Consider the following 21,900-nt stretch of genomic DNA (forward strand, 5'->3'; position numbering starts at 1 on the left):
AAATTACTTTAACAATATTCATTGCTGTCTGCAGTCACTTAGACCTGTGGTACTACAAGGTTGATATAATTTGAGTAGTATCTGTGACACTTCAGTACTAGATTCATGAATCAGTAAAACAAAGAAAGTCTGTTTTATAAAATATCATTAAAATGCTGTCTTTCCTTAGGTACATAAGGTTACATTTCCATGGGCTTGCATAGTAATTTTTCACTTCTTTGAAGGGAGAATTAAACATTATCCTCTAGGGCCTTATATGTCAGCTTTTGTTTAAGGAGCAAGTGGGTGGCCACACAAAGTAGGACATGCTGGACCTGTACATACACCTTGCTCATGGCAGCATCACTTGGGCTAATACTTGAGGTGGATTTTTTTAATTTATGGTGAAATTGCTCAGCCTAAGACTGTGCACGAGTGCATGTGTTCTCCTCTCTGGAGCCACTGAATGCTATATAAAAGCTGGGCTTTCATACAGTCTCTTCTATTACCTACTTTTTAAATCTTTATTATCCTGTAAGCAAGACTTGAAAAGAGACACCAGGAGGAAGCCCTTTGTCTGGGAGGGTTTCTCAGAAGGTGACTGTAGAACGCAGGAGCACATGTTGCTTCTCATATTATTAAAGAACTCTTTTAAAGCTGGCAGGAAAAAAGAAGGCAGATTTCCCAGTTTCGAAACATCAAAAATAAACAGAACAAAAGAGGATTAGTAAATAAAACTGGAATGGTGTAATAAACAGATTTTAGAAGTATAAACTTTAATAAGATTATTTTAAGTGATCTGTGTGAAAACAAAAGAGTGACCAGCAGAGAAGTGTGTATGTGTCTTGGGGAGTGAGTGAAGAGGAGAGTGGAGACAGACAGAGAGAGAGAAATGAGAAATTAAGATCAGCTTCTCTGTGTAACTCTCATTGCCTTTCATCTTTAACATCCAGCTTTTCGATAATGTATGAGTAGCCACTGGATATTTTTAAAATATACCATATTATGTCCCTATTAGAGAAAGGACAAACTTGTAATAGAAATCCATGAAAGTAAATGTAGGGAAAAAAACCCAAAATACACCCATAGAGAAAGGGGCAGCTGTAATCTTGTGTCTCATTGCAGTGACCACCATGGGGCAGCGCTGCCCAATACAGTGCCATATGTGATTTTAAATTCTCCTGGTTGTCTTGTCCTAGCTTGAAAATAAGGCAGGTAAATGTTAATGAAGGGCATGTTCTGTGCTAGAAAGATATTATTCTCCCAAATTAGGAATCTTGTAACAAAAGAGAATTAATAGAAACATATCTTTGTTTATCTCAATACAAGATTGGTACGGGGCTTCTGCATGTGGCAGAGAGCTCAGAGTTGATAGCTATGAATGGATAAGTATCATTTAATGATTCCTTTCTCCCCAGAGCTGACTCAGAGGAAAGGGAGAGTGTCTCGAAACCCTGGTGACTGCTCACCTCTTCAAGAAGTCCACTAAGCCTTGTGCTTACTTTAACTGAGCTCTAATGTGGTTGGGGCTATAAAAAGCTCATCTTGTGGGCCAGGGCACAGGGACAAATAGTAATGAGATACACACTTTGCTCCACAGCTCAAACTTTGGGTTTTTCAGCTCTGAGTATTTTGTCCCCACAGGGACAGGCACGGGTTTCATTTCCCCCATAACTGCCACCCAACACAGTTTCCTTGTCATGTTTCATATCTTCTTCAACCCAGCAGGGAAAGAACTGGGGAATAACTACAGAAGTGGTGCTGGTATGTTTCTGTGTAGAAATTTTTGGGGTTCTGTGCTCTTTCATCTGTTCTTAATACATTAATGACTCTAGTGAGTCAAGCCACAAGAAGTGTGAAATTGTGCAGGGTTCCACATGCTGTTGTGTGTCTTGTCAAAAGGTCAGAGTTTGCTGAAAAAATCATCATCAGTTTTCTTGGAGCTGGCAGAATGAAAAATGGTGCAAAAACTAGCTTTTCAACAAAGACATATTACCTGTAAGAGGGCAAGTGGCTGGTCATTACCAAGATACCTGTCATTCTTTTCCTCAGTGTCTTAACCTGGTTAGTGATGGGCTCCTTCAGAGTGACAAATTCCTGAGCTTTTATTGTCAGTAGGAACTTAACGAGAAGCTGTGCCTTCCCCATCCCTAGAAGTGTTCAAGGTCAGGTTGGAGGGGGCTTGGAGCAACCTGGGATAATGGAAGGTGCCCCTGCCTGTGGCAGGGGGATTGGAACAAGATAATCTTTAAGGTGCCTTCCAACCCAAACCAGTCTGTGATTCTACGAACTACAGTGATAACAATAACATCCCAGGTTTTCTTCTCCTCCTTTTCCTCCTCACTTTACACCTTTTTGCCAAGACTTTTCACATTAGAAACCATTTAGCCATGCAACAGGTTCTCCTGCCCTTCCAGCTTGACACTAGCAGTGCTTTGGCATCATTTAGCCTGTGTTGGATGCTGCTGAATCTACAGCTGGAATTAGGTCTTTCACAGTTTCTTTAGTAACACTTATTGAATGTGGGGAAAGTGGCAGAGTGAAATTGTACAAGTTTAGAAGAGCTCCTTCAGTCCATATTATGTCTTTGGCCTTATGAAATAGTTATTAGAACTGATAAGTTGACAGTTGTTGAACTGAACTTGCTGGTAATTAGACATCTCTGCTCTAGTGGTGCCCCAAAAGCACAAAGAGCTTCAATCCTTTTAGCAAATTATAGGAAAGGCAGCTTTTGGTGATTGTCAATTACACTGGCCTCCTTGAGGTGTAATTACAGGACATTTCTGACTCGTTGTCAGATCTCGTAGTACAGATCATGGATAAAAAAGAGGGAGAGAAAATGCTTACCACAGACTGGTGGGAGCACAAGATCATCTGCAATTTTCACCTCTCAGTCTATTGTTTGAGACTGTAATACAGCTATTTTTACCCTTGAAGTCAAGGACTGCCTTTCTTATCTGCATTTATCTTCTTTCTTATGACTGCCACGCTCATTGATTTGAATGGTGTCCTGATTAACATCTGTGTGACCCTGTTGACCTCAGTCCTTCCCCATCAGAACTCTCTGCATCCACTTCCTAGAAGGATCAAAATGGGGCTTTTCTTACTTTAAAAACCAGGTAAGGGGTTCTTTTTAGATTTTACACCATCTTATACAGTCAACAAGTTCCACTCCTAATTAACCTCCAGCCATTCTCATACTCGTGTTTGCTTGTGAAAAAGGCAGCAGGCTTTTCTGTCTCGTGTCTCCAGCTTTCCAATGTGAGGAGTGTCCTTTTCCATGGCCCTTCTGCAGTGTTTTATACCTGTGAGGTGTATAATTTTATTTCTATTCAAATTTATATTTCTAAATTTAGTGACTGGCTATTGACTGTAGAGAATTTTACCAGATTAGTCATCTAGATTACAGTCAAGATTACTCATCTAAACAGACACAAAACCATTGTCAAGAAAGTGGCAAACCCACTCTAGCCCTCATTGAGTGAACTGTTTAAAATCAGATGTTGGTCCTGGTCCTGACAGACTGGTATCCAAATAATAAAGCAGAGCACAGGATGTTATAATGAGAGACAAATACAACTCAGGCTACTGGACAGTGGTGGATTACTAGGACTGCTAAGCAGTTTCTCTGATGCAGTCCCTTGCTGCCACAGCCATTAAATGAGGGATGTTAGTGGTGTTAGAGATTTTAGGACCACAGCAGGAAATCAGGAAATCTTCTTTTTTTTTTCACTGAGATTGTTGGTAACAAATTATTCTCTTTCACTTTGACATGGTGCAATCTAAGGGAGGATTTTTCGAATGCTCTTTACATGGGCAAACAGGCAGAAAATTTCAGAGGAAACAGCCCATAGAAAAAGTAATTTCTGTTCAGGCAGTGTCTATAAAGTCATTGCATAATTAGGTAGATTACTCTCCCAGATTTGTTTTATTTTTCTCACAGGAAGATAAATTGTCTACTTATGCCATGAGAAGCCCCCTCATAACTCACATTAGCCAAGAAAGGCTTTAATTTCCCTCCTGGCTCACTTAATGTTCTCCTTCCTATTCCTTTCCCATATTACGGCCCAGTCATTAGTTTCCATAACTCTCCTTAGACTGGTGTCCTCACTCATTTCCTTTGCTCTTTGCTTATTTTCTGTGACAGCACACTCTGCAAAAGCTCAGCAATCCACAAGAGCTGGCTGCTTCCCACGTTTGCCAGTCTCTGGGCAGACCTATCAGAGTCAGGAACCATAGCAAGATTAAGTGTGTTGCAAATACCTGAGCTGGGATCACTGTAGCTCTGCTGTGCTCATTAAATATTATAGCAAACAGATGTTACTTATTTCACTGAGAATAACAAAGGAGAGAGCTGTAATAATCCTGTGGATTTTCAAGCCATTTTGCTTTCCATGCATTCTTCCTTTGTCTTTTTATCTTCTGTTATTATTAGCATTTAATTCAAACCAATTAAATGACTCCTCTTTTATGTTCCTTTTCTCAGCACTTTCTAAATACCTGATTGTTTAGAAATTAAATATTTCCTCTCTTGGGGGGTTACCAACTTTGGAACAGTGTCAACAGTCAATTACAATTTTTCTTCCTTAACATGACTTAAAACATTGAAGACCACAGCCTTCAGCTGTCAAGTTTATCTACCCTCTATATTCAAGTCAGTATCTGAGATACTGACTTCTACATTCAAGTTTCAGGAGCCAGCACTTAAAGTTTACTTCTTGGGGTTCTTTTGGGGCTTAGAACGAGATGATCATTAAGTTCCCTTCCAAACCAAACCATTCCATGATTCTATATTAAAGTAAATAACTGAGAGAGGACCTGAGTTACTTAGTGATCAGCCAACAAAAAATCTGGATTTAGAAACTACCAGTTCTAGAATGGGAAGGGAATGTAATATTTACCATTTTCCTAATTGCTGTCTCCTAGTGTTTCCCCACATTCATTCTCATCACAGCATGCTTCAGTTTGTGCTGAGGGAAGTGTAATGACAAACTAGTTGTTATTAGATTCTTCCTTGATGATGCTCCATTGGTATCAGCATAGTACCAACAGGGACAAATACGGCTCAGTGGGAGAGAGAAGCAAAATTGCTTTACCAGAAACACATCTGTGGTAATGCAGAATTCTAAATTCTGGGAAAGTGTTTCTCTTCCTCTATTGTCAAGTTAAAAATTGTTCTCTTTATTTGTGATGCTTCAGTTAAATTATGCATGCATTAGCATTCATTTATCTTCTCCATTTATTTACTAAAACAGGCATTCTTTTTGTGTTGTACCTTGAGTTCTTGCTGGGCTTTTGTGAGCGAGACATGTTACAGCACTAACCAAACCATGAACCCCAATGCAGCCAGACCTTTTACATCCCTTAAATTGCCCAGATTCTTTTGGGTTGTTTCTTTGTGTGTCTGATGTATTTACCTTTAAGCAGTTAATGGTACAACTCCTGTTCAGTCTTCCATAAAAATCCTGAGTCCAGAAGCAATGCTGTAATGCTCATGAACCTGAGACTAGACCACCTTAGAAGTTTGGTTGTTGGTTTTTTTTCAAACTAGTTTTTTAAGACACCTCACTATTGCATAATGATGCCAGGAAAACCCCTTCTCACTTTTACCACATGGAGAATGCTGTTTTTACCCACTAGATGAAAAGCATGATTGACTTTATATGAAATAAAGCCTCGTGTATGCATATCCAATGTATGACAGCTCATCTATCAGACTTCAAATCAGATTGCTGTTCAGATCATTTTCAATGAAGACAAAATGTGGAGCAATTTTGCTAGTTGGGATATAAGTACATTTTTTTAAACACCAGTTTAACTTTATTTTAGTACGTGGAATAGCTGAAAATACTTTCATTTCTTACTACATTCAGAGTTCATGTCATTTTTCTCATGTAAGTGATCAAGGGTGGATTATATTCTTTTAATGGGTATATAATTATGTTTTTTAAATGATGCACAGGCAGTCATTGCTGCTGCTTCACACGCAGTTGCAGTGTCCAGTAAAGAGCAGGATCTGAGTTAAGCCAGCAGGTAGTAAAAAAGGTAGATTCTAGTAGTAGGAAGATTAGATCCTGCAAAAGGAAGCAACTAGTGGTGTATTCTACCCAGTAAACAGGGTCACTGCAGACAGGTTCTGGAAAGCAGTTTTCCCTCCTCGTGTAGGAAGAGGTTTGTTACTGTCCTGGGCTCTGATAAGATCCGAGAGAATAAAAAAGGTTGGTAACTGAGGAGGGGGAAGAAACAGTAAATAGGAATGAGAAAAAAATATTGAGATAATAAGCTGAGCTGCAATCACAAAGGGCCCAGGTTGACCAGGATCAGGAGACAGGCTGCAGTGCAGCTGGAGCAGGCTCTGGGTTTCGAAGTGACTGCTCAGGGGAGCAGCCCCAGCTCCTGTTACCTGTCCTGAGTGAACCATTTCACACAGAGACCTCCAAGGACTTCAGCAAAGCAGTTTGTTTGGAAAGGCAGTGCAGTGCAAGGCTACAGAGCCAGATCCAAGGGGCATGGGGGAGTGAATGAATTTCACCTTTCAAGCACATGATGTAATGCAGGTTTGGTTTACCCTGACTCCAAGGGCTTTCCCTCTCAGGTCTAACATTACCTGCCTGTCAGCTGGCTGTCCCAGGAGTCCTGGGTGGCTCTGCCCCTTGGAGAGAGAGGTGGCAGGTTCACCCTTCCCCACAGGATGTGCAGGCAGGCACAGAAGGAATCACAGCCAGCTCAGGTGTGGGGTTGCAGGATTAACAGCTCTGCAAGGCCTAAGGCAATGCACCCATGTGCTTGGAGCAACCAACAAATGGATGGTTTTTATTCTCTTTGTCATTTTCTGTAAGGAGCGAGATGTTCTTCCAAAGGGAATGAAAAAGATCACTCTGCAAGCAAACTTTTTAAAATGTTGTGACACCATTTTAAAAAAAACAAACTGTGTTCTCACAGTTTGTTTTTTACGAAAACAAAAAATAGCAAGTCACAGCAGCTGGCAGATCCTTGCTGTCAGGATTTGGTGACGCCAGCACTAGCTGCAGCAGATGGAGAGACGCAAACATTCTGGAAGCTTGGACCAATGAATTTGCTGGAGCTTGAGAAAGCAGCATTGCAAAATGCTTTTTCATCCTCAAGTGTGAGATTTCTTAATACATAACACTTTTGGTGGAAAGGAAGTCGGGACGTGACAGCGATCTTGGGCCAGGTTTCCATCCAGCATCTAGCAAGCTGCTCTGTTGATGGTGGCTACCTATGAAGCATATGCCAGGAACGCTGCAAAGCAGCAGCAAAAGGCAGTTTGCTCATAGTAAAGGGGAGGAGGGTGTTTGCTTATTCTCTTGCTTTAGTAATCATAATCATTGCAGAAAGACGGAGTCTGGAGCTGGATGAGCATCAGGAGCAACAAACCTGAGGATATACAAGCAGAGTAGCTGAGACCTGCATCGACAAGAAATATTCATCTTTTGCCACTTTAATACCATTGACATTTGCTGGTGGATTCAGGGGTGTCACAGAGGTCTCATCAGTACATGTCAAGGGTGCAACCACAGACCCCTGGTGCCTCAGATTGATAGCATGAAGGATGAAATTAATGTAGATGAATTACCATATAAAAGACAGCCTGAGAAGTCTCTAAAAGGAAAACACTTCTTCTTAAGGTGTTTCTCTAGATCCATCCTGACTTACTGGGAAGTTGACTGTCATATCTGTAAGATCAGAAATATAGTGAGGATATCCCCAAAAGCAGAACGAGGAGGTTGCTGTTACTTTGCCTAAAGCGCTCAAAATATGCAGGGTTTACAAACAAGTCTCTCTGGAAACCCCTTCTCAGAGCATGTAACATTACTTTGCTTGCTCTGTAGACCCACAAAGAGCTTAACCCCAAAAAACCAGGTGATTTCGGGCGTTACTGAGGGTGACTTGCTGGTCTGGAATGAGACATGATGTCTCATGTCCCAGGACTAAGGGACCTTGGCAGGTCAGACCACTGGATCTGCAGCATTACATGGAGAGTTCCCTGTCTCAAGGAAGTACATAGGTCCCCTAATCCTAGAGTTTAGCATAGAAACAATGAACAGAAGGTGCTCAGATCAAACTAAGGTGGGAATACATGAGATCCTACTCACTGAACTAATTGCAAGTTGCTAATGGCACTAGTAAAAGAGTATCAGCAATCTCTGCTATATATGCTTGGAGTACTAGGCTGGTTGTCCCCTGTGCTATGAAGTCTCCTGGTTCATCTTTCCTAGGAACATAAATAAGTGAAAAGACAGAGTAAGAAATTAAAAGAAAGTAAATCAGAGCTGAGAAATACTTTACTTTTCAGTAATGCTCCTACAGAAGTGATGGAAGCCTGTAAAATCCTATCATTGATAAAGCTTTTCTCTGACATCCAGGCTCTTTGTTTCCTTGTGTCTGGAAAAGGTGGCTTTAAAATGCAGCAAAATTTGTCTCCCCTTTTCCTCTGTATCTTAATTTCCTCACCCAGCAGGGTTCTGACTCCAAGAGGAAAATGAAATTCCTTGTGCTGCTTACCCAGCTAGCAGCCACAGAGGATATGTGAAGGATACACAGACTTATCCAGTCATTGCTTTCTCTTTCAGGGGCCAGTCATAGTGATTTATTTTCCTCATGTGTCATTTTTATATTATTGCCTGAAACTCATTTTGGAGTTGGAATGCAAACGGAATAAAAGAAATATTTGCATCATCATTATTAAAGACAGTTATTGTTACTTGTGCAAAGTTGCTATAGTTTTCTGTTAGGAAATTTATCCATGGTCATTATCATAACCTAAGCCATGATCCCACGTGTTTCATTTCCCACAGGCACCAGTGATAATGGGCAAAGCTCTGCTGACTGGGTGCTCCTGTCCCTTGGAGGCACTCTGGAAAATGCACCAGAACAGCTGTTTGCAGAGCAGCCAAGGAACCAGACACAGGACCTGGGGAGAACCAGAAACAATCCCTCTTTTTTAAGATTAGAGTTATCTTGGAACGATGAAGGCCAGCACTGCTGTGGGAGAATGTCTGAGTCCATTGGGGTGGAATATGGACATTTTAGTGAGCATGATACTCATTAATTTTGATTCTCTCTAGTCATATTGATGGGAGTCTGTTAATGAACTGTGTTACATCATCCTGTATCACAGAGAAGACTAAGTAATTATGTGTTTTAATGAAGCATAGATATAAAAATAATATATTTGTATGTATGTAATATACACATAATACTTTTTCATGGAAACTTGAAAAAGATTGCTCACTTCTTTGTTGGAGGAAATAGAGGGTTAGGTATGATCTGTCATGAACTGCTGCAGGTGAATAACATTGTGGTCCTCCAGTGGAAGAGCAGTGAAAGACTTGACAGCTAATTATTACAGACTTGTGCTGGATAGTGGCCAAGGTGTATACAGCTTGATTGGATTTTGAAGCAAAAACGATGTAGGTGAGCTGGCTTGATGAGTGAGGGCAGAACAGGCAAAGACACAGTCCTGGGGCACTGACAGTGAATTATGCTGCCAGTACTTCTGTCTCCTTTGGGCTTTTCTCTCCTGTTCTAACCTCATGTTTTCACTTAATGGGTGTCAGTGAAAATCAGAGTGCTGTGGGATGTCTGTGCTCTGACTCACTCTGAGTAACATTTTTATCAGTGACCTGGAGGAGGTGAGGAAGTGCAATCTCATCATAGTTGTGAATGACAACAAATTGTGGAGGGGTTTTACATGCTTGAGGGTTCTCAAGATCTGAATGGATAAAGCCTTGAACAGACTGGTCTGGCCTCAGACCTGGCCTTGAGCAGGAGCTTGGATTAGGGGCTTCCTCAGGTCCCTTCCATTTCAATCCTCCTGTGAGCCTGTGTCTCTAGATGCAGCGATCCTGCCTTCTTAAAAAGCCTGTTCTATGCCACTACAAATTTCAGCTCTTTTCCTGGGGGTTTGTGCTCCCATAAGACACTGAACTGCAGCAGTGTGGCCTGTGGTGCTGGAGTCAGGAGTAAGTTGTAAAGAAGGAGTACTGAAAGGCTTTGTTTGTCTGACATAGCATTCAGAAAGACATGGTCCCCAGGAGAGGCTGAACCTAAAATATCCTTCCTGGGTCCTTGATGAGCAGGTTTCACACTGTTATCTGAAGCTGGCATGGTTAAAACTGCATTTTTTGTTTTGGTCAGAGTTGTGTTCCCACAGTCAGAAGCTTTTCTTAAAGAAGTTTCTGCCTCCTGCCCTCTGGGGTCTGTAGCTGCATTGCTGATGCACAGAGTGTCCCCAAACACTGGAGCTGGCATGGTACAACAATGTGAAGAGGTTTAGAGAAAATTATTGAAGCCTTGCACTTGAGAGTTTCAAAAACAGGGTTTGAGAAGCAGAAGGACCAAGATAGCTGGAGGAATGAGAACCAACTTCAACACACCAACAAGAAAAAAATGCATTTATGGTCCAGAGAAGGGCAGTGGAGCTGGGGAAGGGTCTGGAAGTCCTATGAGGAGTGGCTGAGGGAGCTGGGGGGGCTCAGCCTGGAGAAAAGGAGGCTCAGGGGGGACCTTCTGGGCTCTGCAAGTCCCTGACAGGAGGGGGGAGCCGGGGGGGGTCGGGCTCCGCTCCCAGGGAACAAGGGACAGGAGGAGAGGGAACGGCCTCCATGGGAACCTGCCTGGGGAGGCTCAGGTTGGACAGCAGGATGAATTTCTCCTTGGAAAGGGTGGTCAGGCCTTGGCAGGGGCTGTCCAGAGAGGTGGTAGAGTCCTTATCCCTGGAGGTGTCCAAGGAAGGCCTGGCCACGGCACTCAGTGCTCTGGGTTGGGGGAAAAGGTGGTGTTTGGTGAAAGGTTGTGCTTGATGATCTTGGAGGTCTTTTCCAGCTTTAATGATTCTGTGAGTTAACGTGAGAGTTGGGAATCCATTGAGTATGAACCTTGCACCTTTTTTGTAATTCTGTTTTTCAGTTTGATAGCTTCTTTGGCTTCTTCTATAGAGCTTTTCTAATTAAGATCCAGTCTCAGGCTGTTTTAACATCTCTTATAGCCTCTATTAATTATTCTTGATTTTTTGGATGTTTTCTAGTACTAAAGGTTGGTGGTAGCACTGGGTTAGAATAGCTGCAAGATCTCAGTTTAGGTCCAAAAAACTTCTCTGAAAAACAGAGAAGAGCTGTATTGTCTCGGTTTTGAGCAAAAAACTAATCCACTTTGTTTCCAGAACTTCAGCTGATGTGAATCTCTGACATTTATCGGGTGCTTATGTTATTGCTCTCCAATGGATCCTTTCTGAGACATAGGAATTGCAACCTGGACAAAGCCAGAGCTTCATTGATGAAGGTATTAAACAGGACGGGCCTGGATATTGAGCCTGAGGAACATCACTGATGACCATATAGAGCACAAAAACCTCTCAAGGCTCGGGCACGTGTTCAGGTTTGTCTTGAGTCACCATAAATACTTTGAGTCCATTTATACGGATTTTAAAAATATTCTTTTTCAGAATCTTGTGCAAGTTTCACTGAATGGACCCTGTTGACATACATGTTCAGCCTTAGCTGTTGCATTGCTTTTGGTACATGTAAACAAGTTGTCCCCTACGGCTATATAGACTTTTATGTCACCTGGAGGATTTGCTCTCCATGACCTCTTCTGTATTGCCTCGTGCTGTGCTGTTACCTGTCTGCACAGCCCTCAGGGTGAGGGAACTATGTTTCATAGAAACATAGAATCCTATGGCAGTTTGTGTTGGAAGAGACCTTAAACTCATCTTTTTCCAACCTCCCTGCCCTGGACAGGGACATCTTCCACTAGGCCAGGTTGCTCCAAGCTCCATCCAACCTGGCCTTGAGTTTCATAGGAGTGGAGGTCCTTGTATACATGGAACTTTCAGCTGCACATTGAACAATCTGTGAAGTGCATCCTCATTTGGTGTTCAAGCTCAGCTGAAATGGGCCAAGAGGACACCCTCTTGGGTGTAGACACCCTCTCTATTTAGATTGTACTCAGCCGTAATGAGCAATTACCTGATTTTTCTCTTGTTCGCCGCCTTATCTGTCACATGTAGATGATAGTGGCTGATTTTAAAATGTTACAAATTCACAAGCAATTAGGGCAAAGACATATCAATGAAAGCAATGTTTTCCTGTGATAGAAATGAGTCACAATTCAACCCAAAAAGCACCTGAGAGGATGGAAAGTGTTGAGAGCATGATTTTTGGTTAGTCTTCTCAAAACTATTATGAAATCTGATTTATTTCAGCTGCTGAGTGTGGCAGGACTGTCTGCAAGGGGAAGAATTGCAAGCAAAATGAGCTTCTAAAAATGCTGATTTTAGTTGCACACAGTAATTAGGAGAACAGTGAACTCTTGGGCAGATAACAAGTCCTAGCACATCCATCATTTCACACCTATTTGGTGAGGTGCTAATGAGATTTGAACACCACACAGGTCTGGTTGTGGCCTCTGCACCGAGTCAGACAAACACTTCAGAAATGTTTATACAGTGGCTATTTTGATTCTCTCTAATATCAGTTGATCCTTTAATAATGCAGCTTTATGTTTATTGTACTGGAGAGCAGACCTGCTTCTGTATGCAGGATCTTTTCTCTTGCTGTCTTTTCTGTCAGCAGGCCAACTTACCTAGTGCTACATCGACAACCACCTGCTATGGGCTATGGATCTGTTTTCTTAATTGCAATGAAATCATTTATGCCAAATAATGCCACATTACAACAGCATAATTTAATTTGCAGCTGTTCATTATATTTCCATTATCCTTCAGCTTTGGCACCCTCCCAGAAAAGGACCCCTGAGTACCAGGTGAGACAGTTTCCTAAAGTGATAAAATTGCACCCCACACAGTTCACTGCCGGGTCTTTTCTGTGGCAGACTTCTGGCATAATTACATTCCTTGGGTTTCACTTATGTCATGCTGAAAAATAATAATAGAGGGTTTGGTTTTTTTAAGTCTAGATTTTTTTTCAAGTCTAGATTACAATCTCTTGCTATTCAAACTTAATCATGCTGTACTATGAAAAATAAGGGGTTTTAAAGATGCATGACAAATGTTGCTTACATTTGAACGTTGGAAGTTTTAACTTCAAACCTGTACAGAATTGTGTGCTACATTAATACATGCCAAGGCTAGAAGAAATTGAGGCTGCCTCACAATTATTCCCTAATGGCAACACTAATGTAAGCTGAACTTGTGAGCATTTGGCTTTTTGTAGCATTTTGAGTTTAATGTATGTGGTTCAAGGCTCCATTATAATTTAGTATTATCAGGAAGAATATAGTTTATTAACCAGTCCACTGTTTCTCTAGAAGTATATATAGTAAACTTTTTTACAATTAATCAAAAGCAGACATTGTAAAAATGGAAATCAGATTTATTGCCAAGATCATAAATGTCAAGTGTACTGTTATGCAGGCTTTGTATTACTTCAGTTGCAACTTTAAAGAACGTTTTAAGTGATTGGAAAAAGGAAGTTTATTAAAGGCTCAGCAGGTCTTCTCTGCACTCTGCTGTTATTAATGTAAATCATTGCATCGTGTGATAGAGGAGCAATGTGGCAGGAGAAGATTTTGAACAGGTTTCCTCTGTGACTACCAATACCTTCAGGAAGAACTTGAGACACAGACCACTCTCTTTCCTCTGGCACACAAATGCAAAGAGATATCAGAAGAGGGAAAGGGTCGTGCAAAGCAGCCAGGGTAGTTCATTGCTGAAGTTTTTCTTTGGGTCACAGCTTAGCAGACTGTGATGTTTGTAAGAAAATTCAACACTCACAACATTTTTCAAGTGTCTATAATTGGCTTTATCTTCAGTCCAAGATATTTTACTTCCCACAAATATTATTTGTTTGCTTTTCTTAGGCAACATTAATACATCCCTTGAGCTGCTAACCTAGGGAAAAATCTACTAAGAAAGTGAAATAATTTTGGTGTGTGATCTGAACTTGAATTCTGGTTGGTAGGTTTGGGTTACTTCTGGCACGATGGGGACTCAAACACAGCCACAGCAGGGAAGCCCCCTGGGCTGGGGTAGCTCTGGCCTCAGCCTCTTCTTAGTTCATGTTACATGTCTGTGAAATGCAGGTAAGGGCTGGCATCTGCTTTGCAAACTGTTTTGACACTAGATGGTTAAAAATGTCACTGAAGATAAGGACATTGTTTCATTGCTAGTGCACATTTAGTGAAGTGATACAGAAAGGAGCAGAAAGAAGTAAATCACTTCTGTCTTGTGACTTTTAAACAGGGAAGATTTTTGATAGATATAGGATAGATAAATACTGTAATAGCTCCTCTGTGGACGTTTTGAAATAATCCTTAAAGCTCTCTAAAACTGTGTGAGAGATGTCTGGAGGTTCCTCTTTCAGAGTTAAGTATGGGTTGATGAGTTCTGGAGGTTGGTTTAGTCCAACTGCTATATGAAATACAAAGTAAGGTAAGAAAGGAAGCTGAGAAATACAGCTAAGGAAAAAAAAATAGTAGATTAAAGGCAAAGCTATAATTTCACAGAGTCACAGAATATTCTGGCTTGGAAGGGACCTTGAAGACCATGCAGTTCCAACCCCCTGCCATGGGCAAGGGGCACCTGCCACCAACCCAGGTTACTCCAAGCCCCATCCAACCTGGTCTTGGACACTTCCAGGGCTGGGGCAGCCACAGCTTCTCTGGGCAACCTGGTGCCTCAGCACCTTCACAGGGAAGAACTTCTCCCCAGTATCCAATTTAAACCTACTCTCTTTCCCGTGTTTGATTCCTATATTACTGTGCATTAACATGATTTTAAGTGCCTTTCTGTTTGTAAAGCTCCTGATCACTTGCATTGAAGTATTAAACACAGTAATTTTTATTACCTGAGAAGCTTTATCCCTGAGAAGTGTTACCTAACACTGAGAAGTGTTTTCTCCCGGGCAGTGCAGGGAAAGCAAATTAAAGCCGGGGAGAGCAGGACACATGCAAACAACGCACAATTGAGAGCACCCTCACCACTGAGTAACCTGCTAGGAAAAGCTGCTAACAGGTCAGAGAAGTGAAATGGATATTTTACGGCTATTTTGCCTGTTACAGAACAAATTCTGGCAAATGACACATGAAGTAGTTTATGACACTGTCATCAGAAGTTCTAGAGTGCCAGTGGTGTCTGACTTTTGCATACCTGGGAGCTCCTCCTACTCACAGCAGCTCCAAATGCATGTCTGATGGAGCAAGACTTGCCTCAAACAAGATGTCCACCCCTTTCTCAGGCACACACAGAGCACTGCTTACAAAGCAGCGTCGCCAGACACTTAAATAAAAGAAGTCCTGTGGAACATATCCAGCCCTCAGACACTACTTGGTTGATTTTGTAATTGGTGAATGCCCTTATCAGCATTTCACTTGCCTTGGAGTGATGCTTAAACAGCAGGGAGGGATTTGATTTCCACAATGTCAGCCCACACCCAACTAACTCATCTGTACAGGCACTTTTTTAATCTCTAAACGGAAAGATATTAAAATAGTCTGAAAAAAATAGTGTCTTCATAATTCTACCTTTTCAAGCTGATATTTGGAAGATTTAATTGCTACTCTGAAATGGACTCATAGAATCTTATAATGGTTTGGGTTGAAAGGACCTTAAAGGTCACGTAGTCCCAACCCCTCTGCCAAGGCCTTACCTCCAGCCCTTCCCTCTCCTATTTCTGTTCCTACAGAAATACACCTCAGTTAAATTCTCCTTGATACTTTTCTTGTGGTGAGAAGGTTTGAAATGGCTTACTGAATTCAAGTTGTGACAAAATGGGACAATTTGGGCTTTCAGTCCCTCAGGAAGCCTGCAACATTTCAGCTTCTCCTTTCATGTAAACTGACCACAGTTCTGTGAGTGGTTGGACAGTTATGTCACACCCAACTCAAGCTGACTACCAGTTTTCTCCTGTCTTTTCCCTGTAGGCTGCTGACTACAGTCAAATTACCTACAAAACGAGAAGTCAGCTGAGATAAAGAATTGGAGAAAATGGCTCTGGTTGTCTGAGGTGCTCTGCAATATTTGTCATCTGTGGATTAGCAGCAATCAGCAAAACTCACAATAAGCGGTAAGTGCTCTAAATGCCATAATGAGCTCAGCCGTTGAAATCTGAATGCCATTTATGTTGCCCTTTGATAATAATTTGTGATTGCCACTCAAGAAGGCAATCATGTATCCAGCACAACTAAAAATTAGATGCATAACCCTGGCTTTCCATTACAGCCTGAGCTGCCGTGAAGTGTACTAAAATGGTCTTTGACTGCATTCATGTTTCGATGTCTTACACCCATGTCACGTAATAGAACTGAATCTTAAATAACAGAATTTATTTGGGAAAATGTGTGTAGATTACAGGTATTCTTTGGAGAACTCTACAGACAGTGTTCTAGCTCAAAAAATACATGTTATGACACTAAAAGCATCTGGTCTTTCCTGCCTGCATTTGTATGTTTTGAACATACAAACTGTTATACCAAGTACCTCTTTTGGAGGCTTGTTTTGTTCTTTTTTTTTTTTTTTCCCCCTTCCTCCTTTCTTTTTTGGTTATTTATTGCTGGCTACTGAAGTGTTTTGGCTTCATTTTCAGACTATAACACCTTTTGTTTATCTTCTACCTCTAGACAGAACATTTTTTTAATATTTTATTGTCTGCAAAATTTCTTCAAAGGACGCACAGCTATGACACTCTCTTAGGCTGCTTTTCCTCCTTGTGTGTAAATACCAATTAAATCACAAATGTAATACAAAAACATGGGTTTTTAGTGACGGGCAGGAAAAAATATGGCACTGTTGGCAGAGTGGAATGTCTCCAAGTAGTGCTGTTATCTCCTGTCTGGCTGCTTCTCTCTTTCCAACAGCTCTTTATCATCAGGTCAAGGAGTTTAACCTCTGTTAAAGTTCTTTTGGGTTTTGGACTTCCTGCTGTTGGTTATCCAAGAAGAACAAACACTTCCCAAGGTCTTGGAGAATGATTGGCCAGACGACTGTCAACTTTGCACTCTTTGGGAGTCTTCAATAGTACACTTAGTAGTGCTTCAGTACCTACTTTTAGGTATTTGTTGCTACGTAAGATGTTACAGAATAAGGAGGTAGTGAACAAGAAGGGGATCCCAAAGCAGGAGCAGAAAGCTGCTGGCAAGGCTAAGCCAGCTCCATAGGAAACAGCCTGTAGTGAATGTGAGATTGTCCCATGAATCTGTTGACTCTCTGAGAGGTAAATATGGGTTCTTTCTGTGTGATTGCATTTCACTGCTCTGTGTCAGTCCCTGGCAGGTCAGATGCTGTACATGGCCTTTGGCGTCCTGGTTCATCTGAAGAAGTATCAGTAGATGGGTGAACCTCAGATGATGCTGAAATGCTCCCAAGGAGTGATAAAGCTGATCCCGAATTTCTGAGTTCGGTGGAGTTTATCTCCTGGAAGGAGGGCAGACAGGTGAGCATTTCCTCTGTTCATAGCAGTGCTGTGCTGTATTCAGCTGATCTGTGACCCATACCCCGACATGGGCCAGAAAAATGTCCAAATAAGATCTGGAGAGCCTGGAAACAACATAAACTGGGCTCCAGAGGAGTGTCATTGATAGTGTTTGCATCCTAACAAAGAAGACTGGTAGCTTACTCAAGAGATCTCAAAAAGCCTACTCCTACATTTGAAGCAACAGCTTTACTCACCATATTTGCCAGTTCCTCATTCTTAGCAGGACTGGGTTTAGATTTTTTTATCACAGATTTTTGCATAAAAGGCAGTCACTGCACCACATATTCAGCAAAAAGAAATTCTGTGTGAAAATAAGACACCAATCTTTGAGAGAGGAAATTGTTCCCAGACCACAGGGTTCCTGCATGGAATAAACCTTACTTTATACTTTCTGGATTTTGCAAACAGCCTTAGAAAAACACCTGTATTCAGCAAGGATGTATAAAAAGTGCATCAAATCAGGTAATTATAATTCACCTACATTAGAGCTGCTTTTCAGCATGTCTTTGCTGTGATGGCTCTTACATACCTTGTATGTGTTACCTAAACATTGAGATATGGCTCAACAAGCCACATAAACCTAGAAAATACAGCCTGGGTACTAAATATGACCATTTTCCATGAACTTTGTGGACTTTTCATCCAGTAAACCTCTGAAGAGACTGAATAAATTCTATTTGGTACTGAAAGAGAAGGATACTGCAGTAAGTGAGCTTGGAATTGTGTTTGCCCAGAGGTCTGAAAGATGCAAAATTCATAGACCAGATGATATATTATATCTGGAAAAAGCAGATGAGGTTTGGGTCGTGCTGTGTCCTCATTAGATAAAACAGGGGCAAACTTCAAGCCAAATGCTGACTGAGAGAAATCTGATAAGACAGAAGAAGCTAACTCTGGCAATAGAAAGAAACTGTTAACAGGGGAAGAGGTGATGAGTTGTCTCTCTAATTAGAGTATATAGGAACAGGAAGGTGTTATCAGAGGCTAAAGAATAAATTTTGTAATATTATAAGGCTCATACTACTGTTGAATCTGTGATATATTTTTTCAATCCAGATGTAACTCCTAGGCTGCAGGAGGTGTTTTGTTGTCCTCCTGTGAAGGTAAGACCTGAGAGGGCAGGCACTAAAGGCAGAGATAGAATTCTCTGGCCAGTCTGTGGGAGTTTCTGTTTTTAGCCAATCTGCATTCCCTGTGGTCCTGCCTGGCTGTTTGTTTTCACCTCTGTGCTTTCCAGGGAGATGAGGCAGTAAAGCCAGATGAGAAAATGTGCCAAGATGAAGACACTGGAAATCTACAGGTAGAAAACCAGGGCCTGCCTCCCTTTGAGCTGAAGCAGTAAGTGCCTGCAGAGTAATGCCTGCCAATGGTCAGATTAGTGCCTTAAAATCTGGGTCTTAGGAAAATAGTTTCAGTTTTCTGGGGTCAATTAAATAAGCCTCATGAGCTGTCTTCTCTTTTAAGTCAATGTTATTCAGATTTTCAAGTATTTCTTTTTCTTTACGGAAAAAAATTAAAAAACCCTCAACCTTTGAAACAGTTTCCAAGAATGAAGAATCCAAGTAAGAGAGAATTAACCCCTGGCCCACTTGGTAGGGCACATCCCTGGGATGTGAAATACTGAAGGAGTTAGAGCACAAACTCAAATATTTGTCTTTCTTATGCCATAAAAATGCACCTCTTATGTAAAATAGTTATTAACTTAATCTATTCCTTTAACGAAAATGTGCTGTGCAGACTCAGGATTACAAGCAGCATTTGTCCCATGAGAAAACATCACTGAGGGAAGAAAAACTTTTCTTTTAATAACAACAATACATTTGCTTTCTTTCCTTCAATACTACTATGGTCGATAATAATACTTGAGGGTCTTTCCCACCATGGTGCACCCAGGAAAGGGATGGGTAGCACAGCAGTAGAGTGTTAGCAGAAAGCACAGAAATACAAAATGGTTTGGGTTGGAAGGGACTTTAGAACTCATCCTATTCCACCCCCTGCCATGGGCAGGGATACCTTCCACTAGCCCAGGTTGCTTCAAGCCCCGTCCAACCTGGCCTTGGACACTTCCAGGGATCCAGGGGCAGCCACAGCTTCTCTGGCCAACCTGTGCCAGGGCCTCCCCACCCTCACAGGGAACAATTCCTTCCCAATATCCCATCTAACTCTGCCCTCTGGCAGTGGGAAGCCATTCCCTGTGTCCTGTCCCTCCATCCCTTGTCCAAAGTCCCTTTCCAGCTCTCCTGGAGCCCCTTTAGGCTGGAAGGGTCTCTCAGGTCTCTCTGGAGCTTTTTCTTCTCCAGGTGAACCACCCCCAGCTCTCCCAGCCTGGCTCCAGAGCAGAGGGGCTCCAGCCCTGTGGTCAAATTAGTGGCTCTGTTGTGGCCCAGCCCCACAGTATCTGTTTTCACTTTGGTGCTTTGACATATCACTTAATTTGGAACTGATTACTCTGGGTTCAGGTTGGATCAGTCTGGCAACACTGACTGCAGGGCTGCTGCACAGCTGCTCTTATCAGCCCCAAGAAATAAAACCTGGCAGAGTTTTTAGGTTGGTTTTCTTTTTACTCAAAATGCCTTCTTTCATCCTGGTATGTAATACATGGCTGTTAAGTAAAAATTATATGTTACAATGCACTACCCAATATTCTCAATGGTCTCAAGTTGCACCAGGAGTAGTTCAGGTTTGATATCAGGCAAAATTTCTTCACTGAAAGAGTGGTTAAACATTGCAATGGGCTGCCCAGGGCAGTGGTGGAATCACCATCCATGGAAATGTTCAGAAAATGAGTAAATGGGACACTTGTGGTTTAGTGGGCACGGTGGTGCTCAGTCAAAGGTTGGATTTGATGATCTTGGAGATCTATTCCATCCTTAATGATTCTATGATAAAAACCCTCATCAAGTTGCAGAACACTTCAGATGCCAAGTTCACATGATTCTATAAAATTTTTTGATTTAACTGAACTAATTATTAACTTCCATAAATGTAGTGGAATTTGATATGCAGAATGGAAGGAGTTGCCATACTCTGCACAGACTGCTATGGGCCAGTTTAACTTTGAGTGTGAATATTATTCATTGAAACAATTCAGATAGTTTGAATATAGTAAGTCAGTGTTAAATATCTATCTTTGGTGATTTCAAAATGTACATATTTTTAAGTGTAGAGTAGGAAAGCCTTTGTCTTCAGTGAAAAAGGCCAAATGTTCAACTCTAAGTCAAACAGGGAGCAGAGCTTTCGAAAGCTTTGCTGAGACTCACCTATTATAAAAGGCCAGGGAGGTATTTTGCTCTTCAGAGTCAGATCATGTATTTTCATTTTTTCCCAAGCTCTTAACCACAAGGTTCCAGAATTTTCAGTTAATTTTCAGTGAATTTAAATAGTTTATTTGGTGGCCTAAGAGAGGAATGGTTTGAAAACATCTAAAAATTACCTTTAGAGAATGTAATTTTTTTTTTTTCTCCCAGAGTAATTTCCAGCCACTTTAATCTGCTGTAAATGTTTGTTGTTAAATGTTTCATAGTCACACAGAGAAAATTACCAAATCAGGGAATTTACAGTTTGAATCCCAATATAGCATGGGATAATACCTTAAAAATTGATCTCCTTAGCCTATTTAGATACAACTAGTAACAAAAAAAACCCAAACAAGCAAACAAATAAACAAACAAACAAACCAATGGAAACTCTCCCCATACTTAAAAAAAAAAAAAAAACAAAAAAACACAAACAAAAACACAAACCCAAAAATCTTTCTTAATTTTTATTAATGATTCTCTCATCAGCATTTAATTTTTCCCTTTGGAATCCATACAAGAATTTTAATTGATTTGCCCCTACACAGAGTAGCTCTTTATTACCTTCTTTTTTTCCCCCTCTTGAGATTAATAAAGTAGTGATATGGAATTCTCTTTTATTTGTTTGATGTAATTGTCCTGGAGGCTGGAGTCATGACTTATCAAGTACTTAGTCTGAATGAATAGGTGACTAATACTGAGATATATTAGGAAGAGTTAACTGTGTTTTCACTGTTGGTCTCAAAATCCAGGCTTCTGTCTGGTGATACCTTGAGAATTAGTGCTCTGAAAGTATCTGTATGTCACAGATATCTCTAATGTTTTGGTTTCTTTGTCATTTTTCTTCTTCTTTTCAGTCTGGATTTGATATACTGGTGTCATGGTTTGAGATTGTCCCTCCTGAGAGCTGGGGGGCCTAGAGGTGATTGGGTGCCAGGGCAGTTTCCCCTGGAGGGACAATCACAGCTCGTTTTGTTCACTCCTGTGAAAAATCATATATACAAAACTGGTGGAAGTTGTTGGCAATTGGTCTGGCTGACTGGCTGGCTGCTGTTGTGTGGGTGTGAGAAAGGCCCCAGGGGTGGCAGGGCCCCCTTCTTTCCCCTCTGGGGGGAAGGGGGTCCCTGCAGCCCTCAGCTCTGGCTAAGCCAGGGTTGGAGGCAGCATTGGAG

The 21,900-nt window shown here is 41.4% G+C and overlaps 1 long non-coding RNA gene across 2 annotated transcripts; it reads left to right on the plus strand.

Annotated features, from left to right (window-relative positions):
- The first annotated feature begins 11,278 nt into the window (after window positions 1–11,278).
- LOC116790546 lies at window positions 11,279–21,601 on the plus strand. 2 transcript variants are annotated; one of them, XR_004358397.1, is made up of 6 exons: window positions 11,279–11,379; window positions 12,728–12,765; window positions 13,923–14,043; window positions 15,883–16,025; window positions 17,221–17,390; window positions 21,586–21,601. It is a non-coding gene; the product is annotated as an uncharacterized LOC116790546 (long non-coding RNA). The 2 variants fall into 2 exon arrangements; XR_004358398.1 differs by lacking the exons at window positions 17,221–17,390; window positions 21,586–21,601 and adding an exon at window positions 18,670–19,023.
- Window positions 21,602–21,900: the final 299 nt, after the last annotated feature.

The sequence above is a fragment of the Chiroxiphia lanceolata genome, chromosome 8 (assembly GCF_009829145.1).
Source record: "Chiroxiphia lanceolata isolate bChiLan1 chromosome 8, bChiLan1.pri, whole genome shotgun sequence".
Taxonomy (NCBI): Eukaryota; Metazoa; Chordata; class Aves; order Passeriformes; family Pipridae; genus Chiroxiphia; species Chiroxiphia lanceolata.